We start from the raw sequence: 24,074 nt of genomic DNA on the forward strand, positions 1-24,074 counted from the left end.
TTTTTTTAACGTTGATATTCTTTTTCATTTTCAATTTACTAAGGCTATAATCCTTAGTTAATCCCCCCTCCCTTCCCCAATAAGCCTTGTTCTCATGGGGCTCAAGATTCAGGATATTACACCTAATTATTTCATGAGAATGCATATTGTGAGAAAGTGATGTGAGTGAGTGGGAAGAGCTTAGAGAGAGAGAGAGAGAGAGGGAGGGAGAGAGGCATCATGATAAAATGGTTGAAGCTAAGTTGATAGGTTGAACAGATGGTGGTTTGAAAGTTTCAAGTTGAGTTCTTAAGCTAGTGGTTTGAAAGTCTCAAGTTGAGTTCTTAAGCTAGTGGCCTGAAAATCTCAAGTTGAGTTCTTAAGTTGGTCGATAGGTTGAATAGATGGTGGTTTGAAAGTCTCAAGTTAAGTTCTTAGATCAATGTGGTCATGTAGAAATGGGAGAATTGAACTTGGGTTTATGAATAAGAGCCTAGTGGCATAACTATTGGATGATATACAAATTAGGAAAAAGATTTAGAGAATCAAAATGATATTGACTCTCGGGGAGAAAGTGAAAATGACAACCCCATAAAATCACAATCTCAAAAGTTAGAAATGGATGGAACTAGTGGGGCTAGATATAGGACAAATTAGTCATGATATTGTGTTTTATTTTCACTTAGATACATTATGGACGTAGGACATAAGATTGAAATATTCTTTCTTTCTTTTCGTTGATGCGCCAATATGAGTGTGATATATTTAAAACATCTCTAGTTCCTTCAAACTAGTCAAAAAGGAGCTTGTAATGCTAAACTTAGCTCTCTAGATTGTGAACTCGTCTCTTTAATCTTCGTTGTTTTTGAATGCATGTTTTTTGGCGATCTGCAATGGGAGGAGAAATGATTAGGATCTCTTGGTGATATATAATGGGAGGAGAAATGATTAGGTGCTGCTCAGCACTAAGGCCTCGTGGGGTACTCAAGAAACGATTGAAAATAATAGGCTGCGTATAGCTAAGGCCTCATGGGGTACTCCAAAAACATATGAAAGGAAAAACATGTGAAAGTAATAGGCCCCTTAGCACCACTAAGGCCTTGTGGGGCATTGCCAAGAAGAACTTCACGTAGGAGGTGATAAAGAAAAGGGGTGAATGGTTCACAAACGAACATATTCCCACTATTGTTGACCTTTAATATTGCCCTTTAGAGATTATGGGCGGGCCCAAAAAGAAGAACGGTCAAATACTTACAAAGGTACGGCTGCGAGGTGCGGGCAGTTGGGGGACCGGGATCTGGTTTGAGCTGCTCGAAGGCCGGCACGTGTCGAGCATCTCGTCCGTCCATCCATCCCACCAACGATCCGATCCAGCGATCCAGATCTGGTGAAGGTCGACCAATCAAAGCCATTCTCAACTGTATTTCGACACACACCCAAGAACAACAAACACAACCTGGCGAGTCCTCCGATCCATCGCGACCGTCGGTGCCCCCAGATCGACGGCTGACGGGCCCCGTGACCCGACTTGTGTCTTCCTTTTTGTGAAGAGTCGCGCGACACGAGACATTTATATAATATATTTTGTTGTTGGTGTTTGCTTCATGTCAATACTCATACCTTAACCTATACACGTACATATACGCAAGCATATTACTATATATACATATACTTATGCATATACATACATAGACATACGACATGCTTAATGGTAGAAGAAGCTCAAACACATTTTGAACACCTATCAAGGTAAAGGGGCTAGTGCTATCGCACCTAACTTTGCATCTTCTAATCTCCTTGGAAAATTAGTGACTGAGGAGCCCCTTATTCGAGATGTTGTCTCTTGATCATTGTGTAACTATAAAAAAAAACGGTCATTTTTAATGCTCTTTCAATTTGTAATTGGTTGTTAATTCGAAATTCAATGTTGCAAAAAACACTCATGGAAGTGATGCACATCGGCGCATTCAAAAAGTATCACATGGGGGTTGGTAGACAAGTAGGTTATGAACTCTTGTAGCCGATGAGAAGGCATTTAGAACCCACTTTAAGCCATTAGAGTAGTTGCATTACATACATGTCAAGCTCTGCATGTAATTTAGAAAAATCACGATAACTAGGGGCCACAATTGTACTGCTCCCTTACCCTAATGCTCTTTGAATAGCCTAAGATGAAAATTGACAAGAGTGCGCCAAGAGTCATCAACTTAGAAGCAACAAAGCAATCGTGCATTAGACCATTGCCCTAATTTTGATGTTTGATAAGGGAAAGCATCAAGCCCCTACAAAATTAAACGAAAATAAAGACAAAGAATTAAACATTCCAACTTTTAGCTTGCAAGTTTCCCAAGTGGAAGCTATATCCCCTTAATCACCATTATGGCATGCCCTTACAAGCAATGCTAACAAATTTGCCACTTTATGAATGACCACTCATTGTATCTTTAATGTGGTTAACCTTTCTCTATATGAATGTAGTGCACCTGATGTCTTGTAAAGACTTCAACAGAGTCTTCCTAAATAATTATAAGGATTGCAACTTCGTGGTTTTGGGTTGCATATCATACTCATTTCAATGTAAAATTTTCAAGGATCTCTTTTGGGAGCACACTCTAGCCAAGAGATGCCTTGATGTCTTCTTTAGCACATAGGTTGGGCTAATCTAACCACTTCACTTTATAGATGCTAGGTTCTAGTGGTGATTAGATGGTTGTGAAGACCTTGCCCACACTTGCTTTTCAGCTTTTAAAACAATGTCTATGTTTCCCTTTGACAAAAGATATTCTACAACAACAATTCCATCAAGTGAATATTGTTAAAGTTTGTAAAAAAACCACTTCTTGATTCCAACACGCATAAATATAGAATCAAGCTTGCATTTTGGTCTTGTCGTACTACATATTCTTAAAGCACAAAGAATGCCTATAAACATCCCTTAGCTAAGTGTCCTCCATTTACTAAGCCCATAGGGGTCTTTCACATGGCATGACAAATTGGTTTGAAGAATGGCATGCAAACTCTAAATGTAAAGTGCTATTAACTCATCAGTTTGAGCTTCTACTAGCTAGCATATATATTTGTGCATGGATATCAACCTTTTGTGAGAATAGTAAGCATGTATGCAATATCTCAAGCTTGTTTTAAGCTTTTTCACAAAAGAACAAGTACAAAATCCTAAGTGTATATCCCACATAATAAACTTTATGTGCATGCTATAGGTAAGAATGATAGAAAATTGAGAAATAATCTTCTCCTTGATGGTGTGCATGTTAGGTGTCCACAACCTTTAATCACCCTTCAAAATTTTATTCTCAAGATTTGACCCTTCCCCTCAATGCATGTACATGTGTTGGTTTGCACTTTGGCTTCAAGGTAGTGCACATACCTCTCATAGTTGTATTCTATACCATACTTGTACCTTGTAACAATCATTACTATTAGTCCCAAGAATATGAGGCATTTCAAGCTTATGACACAAGGCATCACAACTTATTTAGAATGCAATATCCATGACTTGTCAAGACCAAGTATCGAAGTAGTAAACCTTATTTGACATGTTGCTCAACTTTCATGATCAAAGTATTTAAGTAATGTCTGAAGCCTATAACTTTGAAATTTAAAATGCACATGTTTTGAGCTTGCAAGGTCTTCTTATACATGTTTTCTACTGACATTGAGTTCCTATAAGCAATCGAGACTAATTGAAGACATATTTATGTGATGTGCTCCCTATATGATATATTTCAAGTCAAAATTGTAGGTCCACTTTCCTTTAGCAACTTTCCATAGATGTTTGGAATTGTATATGAAAGCTAGTTTTTATGTGTGTTCCAACTTAGTACACAATCCTTTTCCAAATGAGTACATAAATCCTATTCAAAAGCATGTTATATGTCTTTCTTTTTATGTTTTACAAATGGTGTTTATAAATCCTTCACCATGGATGGTTCAATTAATGGTCTTTTAAGTAGCATGCATTGTAGTAAGGAGTAAATTTGCATGATCATTAAAAGATGCATCATGGAATTGGTCACACATAACTTCTTAGAAACTAGCCCATATATTGGAGCTTTCATTCTTGAATCTTCAAAAGCCACACAAATATCCTCTATAGTATTAACGGCATAATCCATAAGGCTCTTAAAACTTGGATGGTTCTTAAATACACATGAGCTCCTAATCTTCTATATAAGTTGGATGAGGACATCCCTAATCGAATTTGAAGCCTTGAGGATCTCTTCATGAAGCACACTAGAGTCCATGAAGCTTGCAAGGCTCATCCAACTTTTAACCATTGACCAAGCCACTTTAAAATCTTGACACCCCCAAACTAGATGATAAATTGACACTTCTCTCCTCCTTCACAAATGCCATAGAGGAGATACCAATAACCTTTTATCCACCCTATCTTTAGTAGGGAATTCTACCATGAAAGCTTTCTAAAGATCCAATTAAGCTGAGGGACTAGCTCTCCAAAATCACCTCACCCTTCTCTTCCAAGTTCTAAACTATGAGATGGAGATGGAGAACATCTTTTCCCAAATTATCTGAGTTTCAAGGAGGCATCTACTGGCCCCTTTGTAAAAGCTCTTCTGCCTCCCACACCTCCATAGTACCTTGCAAGTTGAGGAAGAAAGAAACTTAGTATGATGATCCCTAAAAGTCTTTGAGGATGAAGTATTCTAAATTCTTTTTGTAAAGCACACAAGCCCTTTCCCAATATTTTGCCATCACACTTTGGTAGTGATGTGTTAAACACACTTAGGACCACCATGGTACATTTTCCCCTCATTATGAGGTTTTTTAAATCCTAGTCTTATATAGCATATTTGCTGTAGTGAAAACGTAGTCTTGTAAATGGATTATGATCTAAAGCTCATGTGTATATCTAAATAATTTAATGCATTTTAGGATGAACATGGGATAAAACACCAATATTAAGTGCAGTATACACTCGACAAAATATTATCACTAAGAATAAGAATAGATCTCTAATAGAGATGGCATGATATGTGATTAAGAGTCAAGCTTTGCCATGTCATGGTTTTTTACTAGATTGTTATGTGTGGCTTATGTGCTAAAAAAGTGTCCCACCAAAGCATTGTAGTTTGTGGCTTCATATGGGACTTGACATTGAAAAAAGGAATATGTTTCTCACCTACACATTTTGGATGCTTGGCTAATGCATTGGTACCTATGAAACATTAGCAAACATTAAATAATAAGGATATGAAATGTGCTCTTTGTTTGTTTTACAGTTCTAAAAGCAAAGTTACAAATCCTATTGTCCACAAACTAAGTGTATTTTGGTCAATCATGATGCTATCTTTGTGGAAAATGCTATATAACCATTAACTTTCATGTCCAAAGAGACAGATGCAGCTATGGCTTGTTTATTCTATCACGACCACATTGCCTTTCATGCAACTAGGTTTTGACAAATTGATATATATGATTTTGAGTTTTTACTATTTACTTGTTTATCATGTTATCATGATTCATGACAAGTATCATATTATCATTTATGATTTTATATCCATAGGTCTGAGTACTTTAGGGAAATGTTAAAGAAGGTTGGAGAGTATGGGCCTAACTACGTGCCCCCCTCATCTAAGACTTTATGCACTACCTTGCTCGAGAAGGAGAAGAGTATTGTGGGGCAAGTTGTAGCAAACATAAAGAGAGATTGGGAAAAGAATAGTGTCACACTTAGATAGAGGTTCATAGGAACACACCAACAAGAGTCAACATACCCATGTTCAATACAAGACAAGAGATAATGTACCAAGATCTCTAATAAGCCTCTTACTCCATCAACCAATGAAGCATGCTTCTTTTCATCATATACACTTTGATTGTATCCCCTTTTTTTTTCATGTAGCTTCCATGTCCACATTTGCAACTCTCATTGCTTGGAGATAATCCATCTCCATAACTCCCCATCTAGAAGCTTGATGCTTCTTCCCATTCACCTCTTCCCCACAAAGCTATGACAGAGTACCTTAGAAAGATCCTTTATTTGTGAGAGGAGATTGCATGCATGAAAATAGGACTTTCTTCATTTTGTAATAAGGTCAATTGCATCTAGTTCCTTCTCATATACAATCCATGCAATAGTGATATACATTTCGGTTATCTATTGTCTTTTCTTTCAAGAATTCTTCATACATCTATGGCTAATAAGCCAATCTCACATAAACAAGGTGTTTATGTCTACCATTTGCATCTTCTTTGGTATCCTTGCTTGAAGCTTAGATGCATATAGCTATATCTCCATAGGCAATTCAATGATTGCTAAATCTATTATCACCATTTTAAAGAACATTGCCCTAATGTATATGGGTATTGGGGTGAAAGCATGGTTATGTGGTACTAAATTTTTGCTATTTTGGTGGTTTTGGAAAAGTGTTATGAATGGTAAAAATGAAGGTGAACTAAAAAGAGGGATACAAAATATTGCTATCATACAACATATGATTATCATGGACGAATTTCAATTTTGAACCTCAATCTTTTAAAAAGAAGTGGTTGTTCTACTCATGATTGGTGAAAATACCACATGTCTCCATCTCTTCTCTCCTAGTTCAGAGTGGACTTCATTCCCTTTGTTTGTCCTACTTTCCTATGCATTAAAATCTAATTGTCTTTATTTCCTCCTCTAACACTTTGATAGGTGGAGCTCTCTCACTCACTCTCCCTTCATTTCCATGAAACTCCCATTTTCATTCCCTCACTCTCTCCCTCACATTCACATTCTCTCATTCTCTTTCTCTCAAGCTAAAGATATGGCCATCTTAAGCTTCCCACATTGTGATTGAAGAGAAGAAGAAAAACAAAGCAAAGACTAGTGTAGAAACCCTCTCATTCTCGGTCCCGCACTCTTGCCCTCACACACATATAAACATGTGCATGGACACACACACACACACACACTCTCTCTCTCTCTCTCTCTCTCTCTCTCTCTCTCTCTCTCTCTCTATCCGACGACACTCGACACATTGGATCTCAAATCTCCATTTTGCTCTTTCTCCACCGCCGATGTACCACATCCTGCATCCAGGAGGGATCACCTGCTATTAGTGACTTCGACGACTGCTACTACATCCCAGGATAGTATATCTCCCTGCATCTGTTACATATACACATCGCACCACTTTATCACAGCCGACAGTTGTTCCCCTATCACAGCCGACATTTGTTCCCCTTTTGTAGCCATTATCTGGAGTACCAGAGCTACATATGCACATACACATACACGACACTTATCACACTCACAGCACCGTATTTTTAGTTTCCAGTTTTTAGCTTTTCATTCAGTACTTTTATTTTGGATAGCTGGACCTCATCAGTTGTATCACAGTTTGTCTCATAGGCCAGTTTTGGTCTTTAGAAGACGTTAATATAACTTTCTCTCTCTCTCTCTCTCTCTCTCTCTCTCTCTCTCTCTCTCTCTCTCTCTCTAGGGGGTTAACCTATCTTCTAGCCTACAAGTGGCACTTTGTATTCACTCTTCTATGTGCTCAATAAATCTCTCTCTCATTCTGTGCATGCACACACACACACACACACTCTCTCTCTCTCTCTCTCTCTCTCTCTCTCTCTCTCTCTCTCTCTCTCTCTCTCTCTCTCTCTCTCTCTCTCTCTCTCTCTCTCTCTCTCTCTCTCTCTCTCTATAGCTCCCCAAACCAACCCTAGCATGAGGACATCATCTAAAAAATTTGGAAATTCCTTTGCCACTTTGAAGTAAGATTTTGATTACCCTCAGCTTAGGGGGGTTTTCATCTCTATACAGAGGAACTAAATGCTGAGTACGAATTAAGCTTGAATGAGAAGCTCCCACAAGAGGTACCTCCAATTGAAGATAGTGATTGACTATCAATCTTCGATGTGCAACATAAATACATCATGTGCTTGTTCCTCAACATGTTGAAAGTGGTATATGTGGATGAATGATGGTTGTTGTACTAAAAAGTATACCTCAAGTATACCAAGGTATCCTTAGCAATGGGGAGATACCTATGAGATATGCCAAATGATTTATTTACAAGTTAATGCCTTTCACAAGGGATAACCCAAATGAGCATTAGATTCTTGGGTGCAATTTGAAGCCAATGTTTTGAATCATATTGGGCTTTCGTTAGGGGCTTTTGATAGGAAACTTGCTAATTGCAAGAGGGTCAATGAACTTGCCTACACAACTACCAACATTACATTGAAGTCTAGGAGATCTCATGATAGAAGGTTCCGTTGTAAATTATTTAGAAAATGTCCCAAATTTTCTTTCTTTATATACTTATAGACTTGTCCACTTTTTGTATCCTAATTTGTATCACTCGATGTAAGCCCTCATCAGTCGATGTAACCCCTAGTTTGTATCACTCGATGTAACCCCTATCAAATTTTTGTATATTGCAATATTACACTAAATGTAAAGCTTGAAGGACTATAAACATATATTGTCATAAAATTATACATTTTACTATTAATCCACTTTTTGGTACCCTACTTCACATAGCCATGAATATCTTGAAGAATTGTAAACTTAAATGGATACATATGTATAAAGTGACTTGGTATCAAAATCAAAATCCTTTTAATACCCTCCATAATTATGTTTTAAGTAAGTTGTGTTACATGAATATTAACTCATGCAACCATGAAATTGTGGGCAAAGGGCCTTGACATATTGATATAGTAAGTCAAATTACGAATTAAAAGGTATGCTATTATAAATATATTTTTATATCTCTTCATCGACCTATACAGGTTCGCATGACTAGGTATGGGCTCCATATGGAACCTAGACCCAAACCAAGTGTGAATATATGAAAGTAGGGGACTTGTCATGATAAGCAATTGCCAAACATCTTTGTGCACTCATTTGTAGTAGTACCCACCAATCAGTGAGGGTGTAATAGTGCCCACCAATCACATTAAGCATGTTGGTAGGACATTGCCCAAGTTATCAGAATATGTCCAAATGAGCTTCTCCTTGGTAGAAATGCATTTAATGATGACACATTCTAGATTGTGTCACTTTCTTGAGGTGTTTTCTAACAATGATATCCACTTATACAAATTCTATAAGATATCAAGCATTATCATGCTTTTGTGATTAGTGTACAGATTGGAGATAATGCAAAAATAAGTAGATTGCATAGAATGGGGAGTACCACACCATTGAACCCCTTGCTAATGCTAGATAGGAAGAAAATAGCTCTAGTGATGAGGATGACACACATCTTCCAATTTATGTAGGGCACCTAGGTGCATTGACTAATGCCTTGTCTATTGGGGAAAACTTTGCTGTGAAGGTGGGCAATTTGTTTCAATTGTTCATGTGTCAACTCTCACTTTATCATAACATTTGCATCATCATGCTCTCCTTTCTATGTCTCGAGCATGAACAACTCCATAACACTTCTAGACCAGTCATAATAAAGTATCTCCATAGAATAGAATGGGCACTTTGCCTTAAATTATGCTATACAATCATTGGACCACACGCAATGACATTTTGACTTGTACTCCTAATCCTTTAGCCACCTATCATGCAAAAGGAAACAACACTAGATAAATAATGTGTCGTATGTTTTGTCATCAGAGATATAGACATGGTAAGTCTTTTTCACATATTCATTAGCACGAACATAACTAATATGTACTAATATTATGACTTGGTTACTAGTGGATAGATTGCATTTCATTTTGTTCTTTGAACAAGTAGCTCTTTGCAAAATCAATCATGAAGATTGCTACATCATCAAGAAATGTTGTTAGGCAATCTTTAAATTGCTAACTCTGCCATCTATAGATGAAGTTACACACAATGAAGCTTCTTTTCTTCTCTTTTAGAAAGGACATGAATTTAAGTTATGCCATTTGCACCACCGAGATATCTTTCCTCTTCTTCTTTTTACCACTCTAATTGACTCCAATTTCTATGTCTTGAAAGACCTTAAATTGTAACAAGAATGATGTATTGCTAATCTCATTAAATTTTTCAATGCCACATTGAGAAAAAATCCCAAAAATACATTCTCTATTATGAAATGTAGACCCTTTAGGTTTAGGGCAAAGCAAAGACTTCCAAAGAGATGTGATCCCATTGTTGCCCTGTTGTGCTAGTAGAATGCTCCACATCCTTGGCACATAGAGAGTATGCACACATGTAGTTTGTATCTAGAAGCCTTTGGCACATGAAATTAAAAGTGTAATTTTGAAATATCATTTAGACATTAGCAATACAATAACATGTATACTTGTCTTCAATTGTCATACAAAGTATGGCTTCAAGCCCTCATAGCATCTCAAAGGGATCTGAACATAGGGATATGTTTCCTTAAATCTCTTGAAAATCTCTGCCTGTATGCAAAACAATCTTATGCTATACATGAGTTTTGAAAAATAACAAGCACCTTCCACTATATTTCTCCAAGATAAACTATCATTGCTATGATTGAGCTTACAACAAACAAATTAAAAACTAGATGAAAGATAGAGAGTATAGGGTAGAGAGAATGTAGAGAGAGAAGAGAGGGGAGAAGGAGAGGAAAGAGTAGAGAAAGGAGAGAGTAAAGTGGAGAATAGAAGAGATAAAGGAGAAAACAAAGAGAGAGAGAGAGACACACACACACACACACACACACACAGAGAGAGAGAGAGAGAGAGAGTGTGTGTGTGTGTGTGTGTGTGTGTGTGTGTGTGTGAGAGAAACTAGAGAGAGGAGAGGGGAGGAGAGGAAAGAGTAGAGAAAGTAGAGAGTAAAGTGGAGAATAGAAGAGATAAAGGAGAAAGCAAAGAGAGAGAGAAGAGAAAGTAGAAAGAGGAAAGAGATTAGAGAGAAAAGAGAGTGTCATTGTATTGGCTCGTGATCCAAGTGCATGCACCTTTTATTTCACTTTCTCATTGTTGTGATAGAGAGGAGACACCTATGATGAGCTCTAGGAGATGAAGAGAAAAACAAGGCTTCTCATTTCGAGTCCCTTGCCCTCTCACACTCTCTATTCATGCACTATCACTCTTGAAAACACTCACCAAAGAGATGGGATGGACAAGAAGAAAATAGGATGCAAGGAGCTTTGCATAACCATGTCCCTCACTCAACACATACTCTCACACACACTCTCTCTCTCTCCTTCACTCTCACTCTCAAGGAATAATAGTTGCAAGAAATCAAGGGAGCAAAGTTTGCATATATATAAATAGTTTCTTCCATTAGTTTACACTCTTTTTATACACCTAGAGTAGACAGTAAATCCTCTCTAATTTCTCTCTCTTTACTCTACTCTCTCTACTTTACTCTACTCCCTCCTCTTGGGAGAAGAGAGACTATAGAGAAGGCTACTTTACTCTACTCTACTCCCTCCTCTCTCCTCCCTAGAGTACCTCCCTACTCTAGGGAGGAGAGAGGAGGGAGAAGAGACTAGAGAGAGGAGAAAGAGTAGAGTAAAGAGAGAAAAACTAGAAAGAAGATAGAGAGCAAAAAGAAAAAGTGGAGAGAGGAGGAAGTAGAGAGAGACGAGAGAGGGTAGCTAAAGGGAGTAGAGTAGGGAGATAAGAGAGAGGAGAGTAGAGCAAGGAGATAAAAGAGAGTAGAGAGAGAGGAGAGTAGAGTGAGAAATTTGAGGGTAGCTAGAGAGGGTAGAGAGAAAGTGGAGAGAGAAGAGAGTAGCTAGAGAGAGTAGAGAGAAGAGAGAGAATGTAAAGTAGTGGAGGAAAGAGAGGGAGTAGATAGAGGAGAGAGAAAGTAGAGAGAGAATATAGAGAGCAAAAAAGAGATAGAGCGAGGGAGTAGAAAGAGGAGAGAAAAAAGAGCAAAGAAAAGAAGGAAAAAGTAGAATAGAGAAAAGAGAAGCTAGTAGGGGGAGTAGAAAAGAGAGAGAGAGAGAGAGAGAGAGAGAGAGAGAGAGAGAGAGAGAGAGAGAGAATAGAGAGAAAGTAGAGAGAGGAGAGTAGAGAGAAAAAAGAGATGAGAAATGAAGGAGAAATGAATGAGAAACTAGAGTAGAAAAGAGAGAGAGAGGGGGTAGAGAGAGAGTAGAGAGAGAGAGGAGAATAGAGAGTAAAGGGAAGAGGAGATAAAATAGATTAGAGAGAAGAAAGTGGAGAGAGAGATAGAAGAGAATAGATAGAGAGACTAAAGAGAGAAAATAAGGAAGTGAGAGGAGAGAAAGAAAGTAAAGTAGGGAGGGAGTAGAGAGAGGAGAGGGTGGAGAGCAAAGAAGAGAGCAGATATGAGGTAGATATGATAGAGGACGGAGAGAGAGAGAGAGAGAGAGAGAGAGAGAGAGAGAGGTATGCTTTAAAACAGTAGATCAAGATTGATTCCCCTCCTTGATCTAGGAGAAAGTAGAGAAAAACAAAAGGAACCTATTTGCACTTGTCCATCTCATGATCTTATAAGCTAAGTATTGACGGAACGTGCTAGTGTATGAATACAATGCGTAGAGTCTTGAAGCAAGGCTCGAGTGATATTCATGTAGTATTATCATTTTTAAGATAGGACTTATCTAAACACACTTTTCTTAAATTTTTATTGGATAAATTCAACCTACAATAGGTAGTGATCTTCCATGCCAAGAAGTCCACCATATAGAACATGTAAGATACCACGTGAGTTCAAAAGAAAGGATATTATATTTAGTATGATTTATAGGATTATATTTACAAAAATGGGTTTTCAAATTACAACTTGAAAAAAAATCTGTAAGTTGAGCAAAGTAAAGGGGATCATTTTAAGGCCTTATAGCATGTATAAGAAAGGCCATTTCTTAATATCCTTTGAACACACTTTATATAGATGATTTCTTATATGTACCTTGCCGTGTCTTCCATCAAAGCTATTTCATTATATGTCTCAAAGTATTCTTTTTTGAAGAGTTTTTAATTCAAAAATGACACATTAAGATTCTTTAAGTAGAGTTTCAAAATGGCACAATAATGAAACATAAGTAGCATTCAAGCCTTGCTTAAAGACACATCACCATATTCGAAGGCCAACACATTCCTTCAATACTTGGGTAGATGAAATTGTCATCCAAATGAGCTTAGATACTCATTTTGGTATAGATGTTTCATCATTTCCTTGTGGAAGTTCCTCTCTCATTGGAAGAGAGCTATATATAACGAAATAGGTTGGTAGATGTTAACCATCAGGCAAACAAGGTGGAAAATCTGGAAAAGCTAAAGCAGAAGACAAAGGCCAAGGCAAAGTGAAATGGAAGACGAAGGCGTGCCAAGAAAAATCTAGAAACACAAGAAGCACAGAAAAGTTCTAAATAAGGGAAAAAGGCACACAAGGAAAAGCGCAAGTCAATACTTTTGTAAAAGAGCGCAAGCGCATCGTGATTTAATTTAAGGAGCGCCGAGCTCTCACCCGTGCAATTTGTAAAGGTAGATGGGCGGTAGGAAGGAAGCTAGGAAGATAGGAGAACAATGGGAAAAAGGGCCTAGGCCATGGCTGGCCATGTAAAAAAGGGGATAAGGGGATGACCGCCCAAAAGGGATTTAGGGTTTTGTATGTAAAGTTGAAAAGTGAATGAGAAGCTCATTCTTGTGTGTGGCCAAAAGTGGCTCTCCTCTTCTTCTTCTTCTTCTTGTTCTTGCTTGCTTGAGCTTGTGCTTAAGAGAGGGAGTGTGAGAGTGTGAGGGAGTGAGTGTGTGAGGGTGAGGGACCGAGGAGGAGAAGCTCTCCATCTTCTCCTCTCTTCTTCTCTTCTCTTCTCTTCTCTTCTCTTGCTCACAGCAATGGAGCTTGGAGCGCGGAGCTTGAGGATGGAGCTTGCTTGAATCTTGCACTTGGATCGTGGAGCTACCGAAGTGCATGGGAGAGGAGGTAACTCGATCACCATGGAGGTAAGCTCACTACACTTATGGATAGGTAGCGTGTCAGCTATGTGAGAGGTAGCCATTAGTGCTCGGCTTGGAACGCTTGAAGCAATAAGCGGTCTGTGGGTCTTGCCGGTTGAGCGAGGGCTCCCAAAGACCGCTTATTGCTTCAAGCGTTCCAAGCCAGCACTAATGGCTACCTCTCACATAGCCGACGCGCTACCTATCCATGAGTGTAGTGAGCTTACCTCCATGACGATCGAGTTACCTCCTCTCCCGCACGCTCTGGTAGCTCCATGCTCCAAGTGCAAGATTCAAGCAAGATTTATCCTCAAGCTCCGCACTCCAAGCCCCATTACCGCGAGCAAGAAAAGAGAAGAGAAGAGAAGAGAAGAGAAGAAGAGAGGAGAATATGGAGAGCTTCTCCTCCTCGGTCCCTCACCCTCACATACTCACTCCCTCACACTCTCACACTCCCTCTCTCAAGCACAAGCTCAAGCAAGCAAGAACAAGAAGAAGAAGAAGAAGAAGAGGAGGAGGAGAGCCACTTTTGGCCACACACAAGAATGAGCTTCTCATTCACTTTTCAGCTTTATATACAAAACCCTAAATCCCTTTTGGGCGGTCATCCCCTTATCCCCTTTTTTACATGGCCGGCCTAGGCCCTTTTTCCCATTGTCCTCCTATCTTCCTAGCTTCCTTCCTACCGCCCATCTACCTTTACAAATTGCACGGCGGGTGAGAGCCCGGCATTCCTTAAATTAAATCATGATGCGCTTGCACTCTTTTACAAAAGTATTGACTTGCGCTTTTCCTTGTGCACCTTTTTCCCTTATTTAGGACTTTTCTACGCTTATTGTGTTTTAGATTTTTCTTGGCGCGCCTTCGTCTTCCATTTCACTTTGCCTTGGCCTTTGTCTTCTACTTTAGCTTTTCCAAATTCTCCACCTTGTTCATCTAACGATTAACAGTAGACTTTATAATTGCTAACATAAATGCAAGGCCCTTCTTGAACACCTTATAGTTGACTCTCTATATTGTAGCTTGTTTGTAGAAAATGCAAGATGAACTATGGCATTTTTGTAATATAAACAACAATTAGGGACTTGATTTGAATGCCTCTACGAAGAGTATTTTGATATGCGCCTTTGTAAAGAACGCCAACTTCTTCTACTATATACAACTTAAGACCATCAATGAAGAGATCATTACCCAAAGAAGCTGGTGATTGCATGTATTTGTCTACCATTTTGATGAGTATTAAGGGTTTTCCTGGGATAATAATCCCATGTACTAGAACATTGTTATCAGGACTAAAATGACCATCGCCAAGTTATGATCCTTGAGGTTGGTATTATTTATGTAGATCGTCGTAACTCTTAACTAGATTTAGAATTTCTACTTATCATTGTCACCTTCATTGAATATCAAGATACAACAACATGCTGATGATTGGCCAGTTCTTCCTACAAAGACTCAATCTCAAGAAGCGAACAAAGGGTTCACTCCTACAAACAAAGACATTGTTCTCGAAGAGCTACAATCTCGCTATTATAACATCAGTCATAGTAGGGAGTACAACACATGAAGGTATGGGAGAACACTCTTAATTCTAGTGTAATTTGACTCTTGCTTAATTGTATTTTTGAAGTATTTGACCATGTGTAATTGTGGTGTTTAGTAAGCTTATGTATTTCTAATTATAAGCATTGTGATCTGTTTTATGTTGTTAATATGTAATAAATTTTGTTTGCTTATGTAGAATACATTGAGGAGGGAAACTTGGAATCAAGAACAAGTGAATTGAATGGTTTTGGCAAGGATAGTTATGTTATTTTTTTATCTAAGCCAGACCTTGGCTTCCAAAGCTTTATCTACACTCATGTACATACTGTAGTTTTAAGAATAGTACTATTTGGTCATTTTTTATTTCTTTTGACATTGTCCTTCAAGATGGCATTGTGTTAAATAATGTTATTTTATATGGTAACGTTTCCTACACACATGAGTATATGCATTGGCAATGCCTTCAATATTGTGTGACATATATTTTGATGTATATTCCTTCACACATATCGACATAAATACTAGTGTACTTGCCACTGACGCTTTTATCGATACGTATTTAGATGGAAGGGCTTGATATTGTCAAACGATTTTATACAAATTTACATCTTAAATTTTGTTGGTATAGCATTCATATGTTGTAGCGAGAGATAGGGAGAGGTAGAGAGGACCATGCCACAAACAAGAGAGAGAGAGAGAGAGAGAGAGAGAGAGAGAGAGAGAGAGAGAGAGAGTGTGTGTGTGTGTGTGTGTGTGTGTGTGTGTGTGCACGCACATGCCACAAACAAGGGGAGGAGAGAGAGAGAGAGAGAGAGAGAGAGAGAGAGAGAGAGAGTGTGTGTGTGTGTGTGTGTGTGTGTGTGTGTGCACGCACATGTGCATGCACACACTATCCATTATACTATTGGTGAAAAGAGAGAGAGACGAATGGTGGTAGCCCAATCTACTCACCTTGTTAACAAAAGAATGCAAGAATTTTTGTTTCCTAAAGCTTCTCTCTCTTTAAGAGTCTTCAAACTTACCTCCACAAACCACTTGAAAAGTGGCGTCCATGACACTTTTTGTACCACCTAACCATGCTTTCACCCATTTTCCTTTTGGATTTTCTTAACTTCTTGGGATTTCTTCTCTTCTCAACTTCTATATGATTGATTCTGGCTCAAGCATTAGATTCTTTTAGATATAGCGATAGGGTTTCTTGCTTAACATATTGCAACCTACTTCTCTTGAAATTTGCTCGAATAATAGTGCCTTTGATGTTGCATGCATGTGTGGGCTACATTGTTGATTTGGTTTTCTCTTACTTTTTGTAGATAGGTTCACCTCTATTCTATTCATCTTCTTATTGTTATCACATTTCTCAAGAGATATACCTCCAAACATAAAAGTGTATCACATGAGTTCATTAAGAGGGACATTTTACTTTATAAAATTTGGGGAAATGTACATTATTACACTTGTTGAAGGGGTTTCTTTTTTCCACTTAAAAGAAAAACCTAAACTTTTATTTCTAAGAAAGAGGGGTTAATTTATGTAATTGCTAGGCTTTTTCAAATACCCCTTGATACCAATAAACATGTGAGATTTCTCAAATTTGCACCCCTTGAGTCACATTCATGAGTAATCAATGCTTTTTCTACTCACAAAATAGCTGATTACTCTCAAACTCTACTAATTGATGAACTCTACAAGAATGGATCCTTACAAACAAGCATCCTTGTATCACATTCATGAGTAAAATTTAGATCCATGCTTTCTCATTGAAATAATTTACTACTCTCTCAAGCTTTGCTAATTGATGAGCTTGGCAAGTTTGGTTCTTTACAGTTAATAGTTGTGCATCATGGAAGATGAATCACCTCATATTATCCATCTACCAACACTCTTGTTGTACCATATTGACCAAGCCACTCTTATGTCTATATATCCCTCCTTTTGCATTTCGGGAATAAAATGTCATGTTGATGTGGAAACACATTTCGTGCCATGTAGTCCAATAAAATGATTACATGCAAAGAGCTATGGTTATAACACATTAAAAAATCATTATGATAATTTTATCACTCATAAATTGCAAGATCCTAGCCTCATGGATGTAATTAAAATGATTTCAATGATTGTATCGTTCTTGAGCTTTGATTTCAAGATTCACCTATCAGTGAACAAACAACCTAACTATACAATGATGTGTGTGTGTGTGTGTGTGTGTGTGTGTGTGTGTGTGTGTGTGTGTGTGTGTGTGTGTGTGTGTGTGTGTGTGTGTGTGTGTGTGTGTGTGTGTGTGTGTGTGTGTGTGTGTGTGTGTGTGTGTGTGTGTGTGTGTGTGTGTGTGTGTGTGTGTGTGTGTGTGTGTGTGTGTGAAGAAGAAGAAGAAGAAGAAGAAGAGTCTCATAAATTTTATGCCAAAAAAGGACATCTCACCCTTAAATGCTAGTAAAACAATCCAATTGAGAAAATTTAATATTAATATGAACTCATGTTAACTTGATGTAATCCCCAAAATGCATGATTCCACAACTTATACAAAGAATTGCCATAGGGAAATGCTGCTAACGTATTGCTTAGGTTACATTAGAATTATCTCTATAAAAACCTCATCCTTGTCCTCTCTAGCTTACAAGATGGTGGTCACAGGAGGAGAGCTCTGGGAGTTAGAAGTGAAGAGCAAAATTTGTAAGAATAGGAAGCATGAGCATAACGATATCTTTAGCTAGACATTAGGAGTGAATAAGTGGAATAGAAACCTAATTTTTGGATCTTGGTGATGATGTGACTTGTGTACATGCAAATTTGTTCTCTACAAGTCAAGGGTCCCAAACACTATATACTATATGTGAGAAAAGAATGCCTTGCTCGTCCCAATCAACATGAGCATAACAATATCTTTAGCTAGACATTGGGAGTGAATAAGTGGAATGGAAACTTGAGATTTGGATCTTGGTGATGATATGACTTGTGTACATGCAAATTTGTTCTTAACAAGTTAAGGGTCCCAAACACTGCATACTATATGTGAGAAAAGAATTGTCTTACTCGTCACGATTAACATGAGCATAATAATATCTTTAGCTGGACATTGGGAGTAAATACATGGAATAGAAACTTGAGGTTTGGATCTTGGTGATGATATGACTTGTGTACTTGCAAATTTGTTCTCAACAAGTCAAGGGTCCCAAACACTACATACTATATGTGAGAAAAGAATGCCTTGCTAGTCACAATCAATAGGAGTATAAAGTTATCTTTAGCTAGATATTAGAGTGAATAAGTGGAATAGAAACTTGAGGTTTGGATCTTGGTGATTATATGGCTTGTGTACGTGCAAATTTTTTATCAATAAGTCAAGGGTCCCAAACACTACATACTATATGTGAAAAAATAATGCCTTGCTCATCACAATCAACATGAGCATAACAATATCTTTAGCTAGACATTAGGAGTGAATAAGGGGAATAGAAACTTGAAGTTTGGATCTTGGTGATGGTATGATTGGTGTACATGCAAATTTGTTCTCAACAAGTTAAGGGTCCCAAACACTACATACTATATGTGTAAAGTTACATGACCTCATCTTACTACTACTAGCTATAGGTTCGAAAAGCCCCAAACCTCTAGAGGGCTTCCCAAACCTACCCCCTTTTCCAAACCTCCCTTTTTCAATCAAAACCCCCTCCCCTCCTTTCTTTCTCACGTGCAATATCTCATTTTCTCTTCTCCTTGCCTTTTTTCATTAAAGCTTTCCCCCGCCCCTTCCCCCCCCCCCCCCCCCCCCCCCCTCCTTTTTATAAAATTAAAACCCCTCCCCTCTCTCCACTTATAATCTCTCTCTTTCTTTTTCCCATCCCCTTTTTAATTAAATTCTTCCCCCTCCCCTCTCTCTCTCTCTCTCATGTGTAGGGCCCAGGTTATATATATATACATACATATATATCTCTCCTTTAATTAAATCAAACTTCTTTTTAAATCAAAAGTTTCTCTCTCTCTCTCTCTGTTAGATTAAAATTTTTAATTTAAAATTTTCTTTAATTAAATATTTTTAAATATTTTTCTAATTTATAATTTTTCGAACATAGTTTTTCACACGCTTTGAGAGAGAGAGAGAGAGAGAAGAAGAAGAAGAAGAAGAAGAAGAAGAAGAAGAAGAAGAAGAAGAAGAAAAAGAAGAAGAAGAACGATAAAAAGAAGAAGATGAAGAGAGAAGGGGAAGAAAGAGGAAAGAGAACAATATTTTTTTAATTAAATATTTTTCTTCTCCCTCTCCCCCCTCTCTCTCTTGCGTAGGGCCTAGGTTGTGTGTGTGTGTGTGTGTGTGTGTTACATTAAACTTTTTAATGTAAACGTTTTGTTTAATTAAAATAAGGAGAGAGAGAGAAAGAGAGAGAGAGAGAGAGAGAGAGAGAGAGAGAGAAAGAAAGAGAGAGAGCAAAAAAAAAGAGAGGGAGGGAGGTAGAGAGAGGGGGAACAGAGAAAAAGAGAATTATAGAGAGAGAAAATATAAAATTTAAGAGAGAGAGAAAGAGACAGAGAGGAAAAGAGATGAGAGAGGGGGAGAGAGACAGAGAGAAGAAAATGAGAAAGAGAAAATAAGAAGAAGAAGAAGAAGAGAAAGAATTTGAACACAGTGAGAGAATTATATAGAGAGGAAAGATAAAATTTAAAAGAAATAAAAAGAATTATAGAGAGAGAAAATATAAAATTTAAGAAAGAGAAAGAAGAAAAGAAAAAAGAAAAAGAGAGGAGAGAGGGGGAGAGAGATAGAGAGAAGAAAATGAGAGAGAGAAAATAAGAAGAAGAATTATAGAGAAAGAAAATTTAAAATTTAAAAGAAAGAGAAAAGAAAAAAATAGAAACTTTCTTTTTAATTAAAATAAGGAGATATATATATATATATATATATGCAAAGAGCAAAAAAGAAAGAAGAGGAGAGGGAGGAGAGAGAGGGAGAAGAGAGAAAAAGAGAAATTATAGAGAGAGAAAATATAAAATTTAAGAGAGAGAGAGAGAGAGAGAGAGAGAGAAAGAAAAAAGGAAAAGAGAGAAGAGAGGGGGGACAGAGATAGAGAGAAGAAAATGAGAGAGAGAAAATAAGAAGAAGAAGAGAGAGAATTTAGCACAGAGAGAATTATAGAGAGATGAAAGATAAAATTTAAAAGCAAGAGAAGAAAAAAATATAAAGAGAGAAGAAAAAAAGGAAAAAAGAGGAGAGAGAAGGAAAGGAGAGGAGAGAGAGAGAGAGAGAGAATAAGAATAAGAAGAAGAAAGAGGAAAAGTGGAAGAGAGATGGGGAAAAAGAGAAACTTTCTTTTTAATTAAAAGAGAGAAAGAGAGAGAGAGAGAGAGAGAGAGAGAGAGAGAGAGAGGAGAGAAATATACAAAGAGCAAAAAAGAAAGAAGAGGAGACAAAGGGAGAGAGAGGGGGAACAGAGAGAAAGAGAATTATAGAGAGAAAATATAAAATTTAAGAGAGAGAGAGAGAGAGAGAGAGAGAAAGAAAAAAGGAAAAGAGAGAAGAGAGGGGGGACAGAGACATAGAGAAGAAAATGAGAGAGAGAAAATAATAATAAGAAGAGAGAGAATTTGAACACAGAGAGAATTATAGAGAGAGGAAAGATAAAATTTAAAAGAAAGAGAAAAAAACATTTAAAGAGAGAAGAAAAAAAGGAAAAAAGGGGAGAGAGAAGGAGAGGAGAGGAGAGGGGAGAGTGAGAGAGAGAAGAAAAATAAAAAGAGGAAAAGAGGAAGAGAGATGGGAAAAAAGAGAAAAGAGAAACAAATTTAAATATTTAAATATTTTTTTGAGAGAGAGGAACGGAGAGAGGAGAGAGGGGAGAAGAGAGAGAGAGAGATAATATAAAATTTAAAAGAGAGAAGAAAAAGATAAAATTTAAAAGGGAGAGAAGAAAAAAAGGAAAATTAGGAGAGAGGGGAGGAAGAAGAAAAGGGGACGGAGAGAGAGAGAGAGAGAGAGAGAGAGAGAGAGAGAGAGAGAGAGAGAGAGAGAGAAGAGAAGAAGAGTAAGAATATAAGCATAAAGAGAGAATTATAGAGAGAGAAAAGATAAAATTTAAAAAGAGAGAGAATAAAAAATAGAGGAAGAGAGAGAGAGAGAGAAGAAAAGCTCAAAGAGAAGAAAAGGAGAGAGAGAGAGAAAAAAGAAAAAAAAATTAAAAAGAGAATGAAGAGAGAGAGAGAAGAATTAAAAAAGGAAAAAAGAGGAGAGAGAAGAGAGAAGGAAAAGAGAGGAGAGAGGGGGGAGAATAAAAGAAGAGAGAGAGAGAGAAGAAAAGCGGGGAGAGAAAAGAGAGAGAGAGAGAAAATTAGATATAGGGAATTTGGGGGGGAGAGAGAGAGAGAGGAAAAGAGGAGAGAGAAAGATGAGAAATGGATTGTTGAGCGAAGTTGTCATGCGATAGCATGGCAACTTCACTTGCTGCTTCAAGGCAGCAAAGCTGCCGTGAAGTGACCTAGCATTCTGTGCGCGCGTGAAGCGTGCCCGGAATGCTAGTGTATGATTATTTTAGCACACCCTATCCAAAGATGGTGGACAACAAAGATTTATCAATTGTGCCTTTGGTTTAGTGTGGTTATTTCTTCTCCACAATTTAATGCTTTCTTTCATTTAGATGGTTATTCAAATTTTAAAAGGGTGCACAAAACTAGGTTACATTAAGACCATTGCTTCTACTATGAGTTTTCAAAAATGTGGTTGATTTTTTAAGAGATTCAAAAATAATGGAAGTATTCCAATTTTTTAAAGGAGATTAGCGAGTTAAAAGGTTCGCAATTTCAAAACTTCACAATCCATTAAGAGAGTAGCACTTCTACTATGAGTTTTCAAAATGTGATTGATTTTTTAGGAGATTTAAAAAGAATGTAAATATTTCAATTTTTTATTTAAAGGAGATTAGCGAGTTTAAGGGTTTGCAATTTCAAAACTTCACAATCCATTAAAGAGAGTAGTAGATAATGAAGCGTCATACATAATAGTGTCATACATGAAGACCTCTCTCCATGGAAGGGAAGGGTGAAAGTTTTATTACATTGCCTCATATTGCTTCGCTTGATCCTAGAAGGGGTGCTAACGAAACATGTGAAACTACTTGATTCTAGAAGGGGTTCTAACAAAACATATGAAGCTACTCTATGGTGCTTCCCAACCCACATTAACATGTGTTTGTCTTTCCTTACAATATCCATATGAAAACTTATTTATATCCTCCCACTATTTGCCACTTCCCCTTCTTTTGCTTAGCATGGATCAAAGCGCTAAGTTTATATAACTCTATGAGTTAATGGATCTGTGAGAGATTATCACATAAGTAGCTATGGCTAATGATCCCTCGTACCATGGCTACTAGGAATTTGCTAAGTTTATATAACTCTATGAGTTAATGGATCTCTGAGAGATTATCACATAAGTAGCTATGGCTAACGATCCCTCGTACCATGGCTACTAGGAATTTGTTGGGGGTTGTGAAGCCACTTTTAAGAATTCGATTTTTTGAAATAGATAAAAACTATAGAGAGATTAGTTGTGTGATAGTTTTGGACCATTCACAAATCAAGTTACTTTGAATGAACCATTTTTTTCTCAAGGAGTTGGGTTTGTTGGATGCCCCCATGTATAATTGCCCCTTTGTTGATTCAACATTAGTATAACATGTGTTTTTTCATAATCTGAGTAATAGATGTTTGTCATCACTAAGTTCACCCTCAATATGGAGTTGGGATTTTCTTCCAAAAAAGTCATTTGCCTTGAACTTGATAAGTCAACATGCATAAGATATTATATGACAAATTTTGGCAATGAGCTCTATAGGAGACCTCTCCACAGTAAATTTGTTGCCTTTCTCGTCCCCATGGTGCAACATGTGAGACACAATTTATTATCAATGTCATGAAATCATTTGAACTTTGTCATATCATATACAATCTTAGGTATGCTATTAAACAAGAGGCTTTTGTGGGTATACACATGGCATTGAGAGAGAGAGAGAGAGAGAGAGAGAGAGAGAGAGAGAGAGAGTCCCTAGGTGCATGAAGGATGAAAACAATATATAAATTGCATGCAAGCAAACCAACCTAGCTGTTCCTTTTAAGAAGGGGATGAACTTGGGTAAATGCAAACGAATTCCAGTATGCACCTCAGTAGACCATGAATTCTAGTATGCAAATGAATTCGAGTATCATGTATGCACCTTGACTTACAAGATCGCATGCGGCCTAGTAGGGAAAAGAGGTGAGGTTGTTCAATGTTGGGACACTCCTCGATTCTTTTCTGGGGAGGAGTGTGTCGCTGTGCAACATTGTTGGGACAAAGACAAAAAGAAACCTTTTACAGCCTTAGGATTTGCCCATTATCTAAGGTTAAAGATTACATTTGACGCCTAAATCTAACATCCCAAAAGAAAACGGAACCATGGACTAGGACTCAGGAGGATTCGTTTAAGGATATGCGTTTGTACTTTGTTACGAATTGTTTTTGGAAGTTTGAAAAAGGATTATGCCGGGACCAGAAAATTTATATAGCGGTTTTTAAAATTAGGAAAAGAGTAACTTGGAACCAATTTTAAATAAAAAAGGGAAAATGGAAATAGTTGAGTAAACCAGGGTTAAGTTATGTAGGCATGCCCGAGCACCATCTTCTCCTCCCACCTCCTCCTCTATTGATCGTCAGACCACCATAGCCGTCATCTGTC

General features: G+C 37.6%; 1 long non-coding RNA gene across 1 annotated transcript; it reads right to left on the reverse strand.

Moving 5' to 3' along the window:
- Window positions 1–1,472: 1,472 nt before the first annotated feature.
- Window positions 1,473–24,047, reverse strand: LOC148035292 (uncharacterized). Its single transcript, XR_015691180.1, has 4 exons — window positions 23,983–24,047; window positions 2,126–2,261; window positions 1,753–1,837; window positions 1,473–1,605 (listed from the first exon to the last, which is right to left on the reverse strand). It is a non-coding gene; the product is annotated as an uncharacterized LOC148035292 (long non-coding RNA).
- Between the last annotated feature and the right edge of the window lie 27 nt (window positions 24,048–24,074).

The sequence above is a fragment of the Lygodium microphyllum genome, chromosome 6, assembly GCF_053477565.2.
Source record: "Lygodium microphyllum isolate KBCC chromosome 6, Lygodium_microphyllum_v1.1.10, whole genome shotgun sequence".
In the NCBI taxonomy this organism is placed as follows: domain Eukaryota; kingdom Viridiplantae; phylum Streptophyta; class Polypodiopsida; order Schizaeales; family Lygodiaceae; genus Lygodium; species Lygodium microphyllum.